At 39.1% G+C, this 9,307-nt stretch overlaps 1 long non-coding RNA gene across 1 annotated transcript in view; it reads right to left on the bottom strand.

The window, feature by feature from the left end:
* Positions 1-4,895: 4,895 nt before the first annotated feature.
* LOC110319088 overlaps positions 4,896-9,307 on the bottom strand; it is a 74,787-nt gene continuing 70,375 nt past the window's right edge. The window contains exon 6 of the long non-coding RNA XR_002380391.1: positions 4,896-4,909. This is a non-coding gene — a long non-coding RNA (uncharacterized LOC110319088). The remainder of the gene's footprint in view (positions 4,910-9,307) is intronic.

Below are 9,307 nucleotides of genomic sequence, written 5' to 3'. Positions count from 1 at the left end.
CCCATGGGTATAGTTACCAGCAGTGTTACAGGGTTGAAAGTGCCCCCTACTGTCCAGCAGTGGGTCTGGTCTCACAGTGATCAGCATGGTGGGCTAGTGCATGTGATAGAAGAACTTTGTACATACCATTTGATTCCAGACTGATGGTTGCTATGGTTTTGGGAACCCTGGAGTATGGTTACTGAAAACCTGGAGGGTGTGCCAGTGTGTGGGAAGGAGAGAAAGAAGAATGCTGGCCCAATGTCCCTCCCTTCAGGTTTCAATAGGAGCAGACAGAAATACTGATCCTCTTGTTGATGAAATACGTTCTCTTGGGGCGAACATAAACACAAGCTAAAGTCATTTTGGAAAGGGGAAGGTCAACAGGCAAAGTGCTTCCATCAGATTGACCTTCAGTGCATTTTCTTGATTGATAATTGATGCGGGAGGGTCCAGCTCGATGTGGGCAGTACCACCCCTGGGCTGAAGGCCCGGGGTTAAATAAGAAAGCATGCTGAACCAGCCATGCGGAATCAACTAGGAAGCAGCGCCTCTCCATGGCCTCTGCCTCAGTTCTGTTCCCCAGGTTCCTGCCCTGGTTGAATTTCTATCCCAATTTCCTTCAATGATAAACAACAATATAGAAGTGTAAACTAAACAAACCCTTTCCTCTCCAACTTGTTTTTTGTCGTGGTGTTTTGTCACAAAAGTAGAAACCCTAACTAAGACATGGTCAGTGGTTTTCCAGCACTGTCCTGGACCTCTTAGTAGGGCTAGTCTTTTGTGTGGCTATAATCTTAAGAGATTTAAGGGCAGTATGCAGAGGTTCCTCCCCCTCCCCCCCACCCCCAATAAGTACAGATGTTAAATCCAACCCCTGAGCAAATGAGGAAAATGTGTTTTACTGAGGAAACACAAGAACTTTCTGACAGTAATAGGTTTGGGGTTGATTAGCTTAGAATAGTTATATAATGTATGATTTGTGGCAATGAAACTACTAAAATGGTGAATCATTGCATCTTAGCAGACATGCATTTAGCATAATGATGTGTTTGTTCCTTCCCAGTGTTCATACATATTTGACTGAGGGACACAAATCATCACTGCTGTCAGGGATCACATTGCAGCTGTGTCTCAGCCCGCAGGTAGGTGGAGTCCAGAGCACTGGGCCCAGGCACAGGAGGCCAAGGACTCAAGCTGCCCTGATCATTTGTCTCTGCTTGCTAGCCATGCTTGGTTGATTCAACCATCTTTGGAGGCTCAATTTTTTTTTTTTTACTTGTAAAATTAGCCCATAACATTGGCCCTATAATGATATTACCAGTGTGAATCTCATCCACCAATGCTGGGGTAAAGTAAGTGTGCGATGAGTGTGTGTTATAACCTTTGGACTTAGTATTCCCTCAGATTCCAAGTATACCAGAATTGACAAATCGAGATGACTTCACACAGAGGTTTTAGTACTTAATAGAGCTGAATTCTTGGAAGATGAGGTAAAAATATTACCAGAGAAATTGGGGTTCTTTCAAAATGGACAGAGGGAAATTTAGAGGGGGGGAAAGGTAGGCAGGCTTTACTTTCAGAAGCAATCAAGAAAGGGGAGATGTGATGTAGAAAGCCACACCCTTTGAGTTGGGGTCCAAGAAAGCCAACATGTTCAGTAATGGAGGTTGGCAAGCACCTGAATGGCAGAAGGGGAGGCAAAGATGAGAGAGCACAAAGTGTCAAAGAATGCTTTGGTTTTGGTCAGTATCTGGAAGAGGAAACGATAGAAGGAAGACACCTGGTGATTTACAGGCCCAAATGGATTAACTTTTATGGGAGGAGACCAAACTCTATCATGTTCTAATCTTCAAAGCAGACCAGAAGGTTGAAGGTGTTCCTTTTGTTTGACAAGGCTGACTAAAGAAATGCAGTTGTGGTATTTTTCTTTTTAGTTTTACCAGGAAAACAGGAAAAAGTAGTGTCCAAACCCATGAGAAAAAGAAGTCTATCTTTAATGGCCTTCAAGGATACTAATGCCTCAGAAGCTACTTAGCAAAAGTACATCATTTTGAGGAATCAATATACCTCAGTTAGGACCCAAGGATTTAAACCTGTCATTGACCTTCACTGTGTCTATTGTCTAGCACATATTAGGTATGTCCTCCTTTTTCTGCCCTACACCCTTGGGACTTAAATTTAGGTGCTCAAATTAAGTTGCTTGACCCCTTTGTACCTGAGCCTACCCTAACTCCAAATTCATCAAACAAACAAACAAACAAACAAACAAAACTGACATAAATGTTTTTGCTAAGAGATATCTTTGATATTAAATCACTGGTCCCAGGCTGGATTTTGACACTATCAAAATCTTCCTTAAGTGGATTTGTATCAGATATAATATAACATTGTTGATGTATAGAAAGCTCTGAGTGTGTAAGGTCCTTAGTGAATGTATATTGTTGACATGACCATGGGAGATCCTAGCCTCAGACCCAGAGGGTAGTGGCCAAGCATTCCCTTTTGGTCCATGTGTGGGTATTAACAGTCTTGTTTAGCTGTATGCAATTACCCAGTCTCCTTGTTCAAGTCTATGTAACCACATCCAGCTTCCTGGATGCTGTGGCTTCTGCAGCAAAGTGCCCAGTCCATCTGCCTGATTCACAGACATTTCTATGTGCTTGAATGTTTGATTTTTCTTCATTCACTTACTTGTTGCCTTAGTCAGGTCAAATCCCTTGATCTCTGCACAGACACACATTGGTACATTCAGACTGAAGTGGGGATTCTTCCAGACAATCCCTTCTATACGATCACATTCTATACCATCCACTCTCAGAGCATCACATGCAACTGCAGAGCATCCATGAACAGCATGTCATTTTCTCAAGTGACAGCTAGCTCTTCTATCTGCAGGCCAATCTTGATCCTCTCCATTTTGTATGCTTGAGAAATTTGGCTTTGAATTTCTTATGTTGGGCTTCCCTTCCTCCAGAGAACACTCAGATGTTAAGATGCCACAAAGATGTAGAGGAAGCAGCAAATAAAACCAAGACATTCTACTTAAAATAGGAATGCAAAAATCCAATGAATGTGGTATCCAAGAGTTCAAGTAAAGAAAGTATTTGAAGAATGAAGGAGGGGGCAGTGGTGTGGAAAGTGGCTAATAGATGGGGTGAGATCAAGACTTACAGTTATTTAATAGATTTAGCAATATGGACTTGGCTAGTTTAAGACACTAATCTTATTCTCTCTTTAATTCTTATAAAATCTCTGTGAAGATACAGTTTTTAATTTTTACATTTCATTTTTCAAGTGAAGAACTTGAGAGTCAGGATATATAAACTGTCTAAATTGATGTCAATGGAAAACGACAGAATTTATTTCTGAACCCCAGTTTTCTAACTTTATGTTTTATTATATCTCATATTAGGTATATACAGTATATTTTGCTTTCAAACCATATATTCTTTTTATAAGAGTTCATATTTTAAGACGAAGTCTACCTTTTGAATATAAGGTTTTGCACACTTTTTTGAGCTGTCTGTGTCAGAAATGTGCTGAGACTAGTTTCAGGGATTCTTTCTCCTACCTGAGAGGGAAACACCGCTTAAACATAGCTGTGGTCAGCACTCAGACCTCTTGAGAATCCATCAAGGTTTTGTGGAAAGTTGAATGATATGGAAGATCTTGCAAACCCTTTTCCTCATCACAGATGAACTCCCTGAGAGGATTTCTGAGAAGGTCCACACAGGGTGACCAAGGACGCTCAGGATTCTAAGCAACACCACGGATAATTTCTGGGGCTCACAAACTCAATGATTCTTGAAGAATTGAAACCCAGGTATAAGATCAGATTGAGTCCTCACTGTTCCTCGTTTTTGCATACTCTGTGAAAATCATTTCAATTTTATTCACTACCTCCCTAATTTAAGAGTATCCCTAATATGTTTGAACAGCATCAGCGCACACTCAGAGGGTTTAAGGAGTATTTTAGTGCTGATGTTTAGGTACTACATTGAGTGGTTCTTTTGTAACTCAATGAATAGTATCTTACAGATGAAATACTCCAATGAAAATAGCCCACAGCCTGCTGGCATCACTGCTCAGTATTATCAATTATCAAGAACACCAATTGTTCTAAAACTCTTCCAAAAGTCTGAAGAGCAGGAAATATATTTTAACTCATTATATGAAGCCAGCATTACCTTGATATCAAAACCTGACCAGAAAACAATGATATAAAAAAGCTATAGGTTAATATTGTCACTGAACATAGATGCAGAAATTCTTCCAAAACAAAACAAAACAAACAAAAAAAGCAAACAAAGAAACAAAAAATCCAGCAAATCAACCTGGGATGTGGAGAGGATTAAACCCATGCAAATCAGTGAGCACGGGTGCTGCATCAGCAGAATGAAGGACCAAAACTTCTGGCTATATCAGAAACTACAGAGAAAACATTGGACAAAGTTCAACATTCTTTCATCTTAAGATTAAAAAGCCTCAGCAAATTAGCAATGAAAAAGCCTACATAGTACAAGCCTAGGGCTAACATCCAAGTCAATGGAAGACATTTTGAAAGATTTCTTTTTAAAACCAGGAACAAAAACAAGCATGCCCACTCTTGCTATTTCTTTTCACCACAGAACTAGAAGTTATAGTCATTACAATTAGTCAAGAAAAGGAAAGAAAAGGCATCAGGGGCTAGAGTTTTAGCACAAGGGATAAAACAGTTGCTAGAATGTGCAAGACCCAACTTTTGATGCATAGTTGCAGGTAAAAGTGCAGACTTTATTAGTTCATTAAATCAAATGACTGAATATAGTAAGGAAAACCACACGCAGTCACATCAATCCAATATCAGAATGGTCTTCAGTGGCCTCTTTCTCGTATGCTTCTTCAATGTTGGTGACTTGCCTTATTTGTCATGCATTGTAGTGACTTCCTAGAAAAATATATTGAAGTTGTCAATGAATTCAATCAAGTTCCTAATTACAAATTTCTTCACAAAAGTATCGACCTCAGATCACAAGGAAAGAACAAAATTTCAGAAAAGGTCTAGAACACAAACCCATTTATAATAATTACAAAATAAATGAAATTCTATGGCTCAAGTTAGGCAAAGGAGTAAAAGACTAACATTAAAAACTATAAAACATTAATGAAAGAAACTAAACAGATTCTCTCTCTCTCTCTCTCTCTCTCTCTCTCTCTCTATATATATATATATATATATATATATATATATATATATATATATATATATCTGGGCTTAATGTATATCACTATATTCCTTATCAGTATTCCAATGACATTTTTCATGGACATAGAAAAAACAAAAAACCTCCTAAAATTTGTGTGGAACCACAGATGACACTGAATACCAAAGCAATATGGAACAAAAAGAACAAAGACAAAGACACAATGTTACTTGGTTTTAAAATGTGTTCTATATTTGTAGTGATCAAAGCAGCAAGGTCCTGGTATTGATGGATGGAATAAAATGGACAGAAAGAACTTAACATATATGTTTATGATGAAGCATCTTTTGATAATAAGATGCCAAGAACATATGATGGAAGCAAGGACCACTTCTGTAATGGTTCTGAGTGAACTACATAATCATGTATAGAATGGAACGGGTTCCTCAATCTCTTAACAACAAATGTGGAAATGATGTCATAGAAAGTGGCATTAAAAAGCTGTACAGTGAAGTATGCCATTAACGAAGTGAAGAAACAACCAGACAATGAGAGAAAATACTTGCAAACTAGACAATTAGAAATGATTTAATATTGAAAAAACATATCAAGAACCCAAATGATAGCAAAAAGCAAGCGATGATGTAAAAATGGAGGAGAAGACACAGGGCCAAAGGATACATGATTACTCAACACCATTAATCATCAGGGAAATGCAAATGAAAACCACAACAAGATAGCACATTATACCTGTTACAATGGCTCTTATCAAAAAGATAAATGATGAGTGTGTAGCAACAATGTCAAGACACAAGAATTATTGTGCATTATTGATAGATTGTAAGTCAGAGGAGGAGCCTTGAAAACTTAGATTATCGTGTTACCCCTGAAACCTCCTAAGCATTATACATTCTGTACTAGTTTCATTTTGTTTCTGTAATAAAGCACTCTAACGGAAAGCAAGTCGGTAAGGAGAGGGTTAATTTGGCTTACACTTCTAGGTCACAATCTATAACTCAAGGTAGGAACTCAAGGCAGGAACCTGGAGTTAGCAACTGGAGCAGAGGGCTTGGAGGAACTCTATTTTATAGTTTCCTTTCTTGCTTCTTCCCAGGCTCATGCTTGTCTAGGTTTCTTATGTATCCCAGGACCATTGGCCTAGGGAGAGTGGGCTGGGTCATCCTGCATCAGTTCGTAATTAAGATGATTCGCCACAAACATCCACATAGGCCAGTGTGGTGTAGACTCCTTAGTTGGGACTTTCCTTTCAGACAACTCTAGGATGTTTCAAAATTACAGTTCATGCTAACTAGGACATGAACCAAGGAAATAAACCACATGGGACATTTGACCCACTCTGTTCGTTGTCTGCCATGTGTCCACCAGTGGGTGAAGAAATAAAGAAAATGTGGTATCTATGTATAATGTTACAGAGAGCTAGTCAGACTTTAAAAGAAAAAGAGTCTTATTTACAACAGGAATAACCTATTGTAAATAAGAGGACATTATGGTAAGTGAAACAAGCCAGGCAAAAGTAAACGCTGCATGATCTCACTTTTACATGGAAACTAAAAAGCTAAACTCATAGACACAGGGATCAGAATGGTGATCACCAAGGCTGAAGTTTACTGAGAAATATAAAAAGATGATCAAGGGTTACAAAATTTCAGTTGAGAGGATCAAAGTGAGAAATTTATTGAATAATCTATGGTTGAAAAAAATCACTAAAAATAGACTTTAAATGCTCTTAAAACAAAAAAATAGTAACCATGTGAAGTAATATTAATGTTTTATGTAGCATTTCAATATATACATATTTTAACATATTGTGCACCATAAATATACATAACTTGAAATTTTTAATAAATATAAATAAATAATTGAAGATTTGGGAATGATGGGTAGGACTTTCTGTTGTACATGACAAAATGAAGATTTTTGTCCTGGGTCCAGATAGTTAAGTGGGCTAATACCATAGACATTAATTATTTGGCTCATGCGTAACATAACATTAACTAAAACAACCCAATTCATGAATTATTTCTAAGTTGAAATATCCATTTTAATATTTTAAAAATAGATACTTGGGCCCATTCAGAGACTAATGGGAGTTCAAGGCGACCACAAAAATGCTGCAAAGAGGCCACAGTTCTGGATGGAGAGTCTCCAGGACTGTTTCATTGTTTGTGAGTTCGGCTGGAAAACAGAACTCAAATATCAAGGGGCTACAACCTCAAAAAGTAATGCAAACAGCTCCTAGCATGGCAGTGGCCCAAATGCCTGTGTAGAATTTCAGAAGCCAACAATCTGTTGATGTTGGGTTGCTTATTTGTTATTGACTGGTGTATTGGTTTAAGGCAGATGGGACGAGATATCATCCACTCAGTTCAAGTGAAACCAGGGACTCATCCATGGTCTGCCCTTAATAGCTGCACACCATCTTGGCTCAGTGAATCTGCTTCCTTATTGACAGAGTATGTGGAGAGTGTTGATGACCCTCTCAGGACTAATGACATGGTACTCACAAAGAGCATTGTACTCTTAGGAAGGAATGCCCAGTGGCAAGATGTACAAATCAGTAATATTAAAAGTGCCTAAAACATGTGCCTGGGGCTTGAGAGATAGCTCATTGGTTAAGAGCACTGGCTACTCTTCCAGAGGAACTGGTGGTTCACAAGAACCTGTAACCTCAGTTCCAAGAAACCAGACACCCTCTTATAGCCTGCATGCCTGTGTTTCACAGACTTACATGGAAACAAAACACACCTTTACATAAAAGCAACATGTGCCCACTGTTAGTAAATGGAAGATATGGGTGAACATATAATCCAATACATGGGAAATTGTTTAATGGTTCCCAATGATGAACTGAATAAATGAGATGATTGATTATTACACAGAATGTAATTTCATGCTTCAAAGAAATAGCCTACAGTCTGCTATTTTTGTTCTCAATACACAGAGGATATACTTGAACAGTCGCATCAGACAATCCCTAGCCACTGAGGGTAGCAATTAGAAATAGAGGAAAAGGTTGGCTCCCTGAGTCTGTTTCCCAGGAGACAACATGGAGGATGCTCTGATGCTCCTGCTGTGTCTCAAGCCTGTCGGATAAACTTGCATCTTTAATGGCAACTGTGTTAGATACCAGCCTAAACTTGGAGGTTGGCCGCCCTCACCCTCTCACTTCAAAGTTGCTAAAGATCTTTTGTTCTCAGGATCTAAGAGGAAATTGCAAGTCATTACACTCAGAGAAGCACCTGTGAAAGGCACACCTTGCTTTGACACGCTAATCAGACGCTTCATTTTGATTCATTAGATATGCAGCCAGCTGCCTTAAAGAACAGTTTTTTTCTGTAGTTGAGGCTCTGGGAACTGCTTTAAAAACTGTCTATTGAAATTAGATGACTTTATTTTCTTTTTTTTTTTTTGTATTTTACTCAGTACTTTCTTTTTTATTAATTATTTTATTAATTTACATTTCAAATGATATTCCCCTTCCCTGTTACCCTTCCACCAACCACCATCCCATCCCCCTCTCTCCTCCCCTTTGCCTCTATGAGGGTGCACTTCCACCCATTCACCCACTCCAGCCTCACCCCTCTAGCATCCCCCTACAGTGGGGCATCAAGCTTCTCTCCCCTCCCATTGATGTCATCCTCTGCTACATATGTATCTAGAGTCCTGGCTCCCTCCATGTATATTCTTTGGCTGGTGGTTTAGTCCCTGGGAGCTCTGAGTGGTCCATTTAGTTGATGTTGTTCTTCTTATGGGGTTGCATCCCCTTCAGCTCCTTCAGTCCTTCTTCTAGCTCTTCCATTGGGGTCCCTCAGCTCAGTTTGATGGTTGGCTGCAATTATCTGCACCTGTATTAGTCAGGTGTTGGTAGAGCCTCTCAGGGAACAGCCATATCAGGCTCCTGTCAAAAAGTGCTTCTTGGCATCAGCAATAGTGTGGTGTCTGCAGATGGGATGGATCCCTAGGTGAGGCAGTCTCTGGATGTGAAGATTATGCCATTTAATACCACAAGTTTCTGGCCTGTTTTAAATTTGACAAGAATGCAGAACTTTGACTGAAACAGGGAGTTCACATAATGGTATTGAGGGGCATATCTTTTACAGCTAAAATTAAGTTTATTTTAT

This window comes from Mus pahari, chromosome 3, assembly GCF_900095145.1.
Source record: "Mus pahari chromosome 3, PAHARI_EIJ_v1.1, whole genome shotgun sequence".
In the NCBI taxonomy this organism is placed as follows: Eukaryota; Metazoa; Chordata; class Mammalia; order Rodentia; family Muridae; genus Mus; species Mus pahari.
Note: the sequence above shows the minus strand (reverse complement) of the source record. Positions and strands in the feature narration are given on the sequence as shown.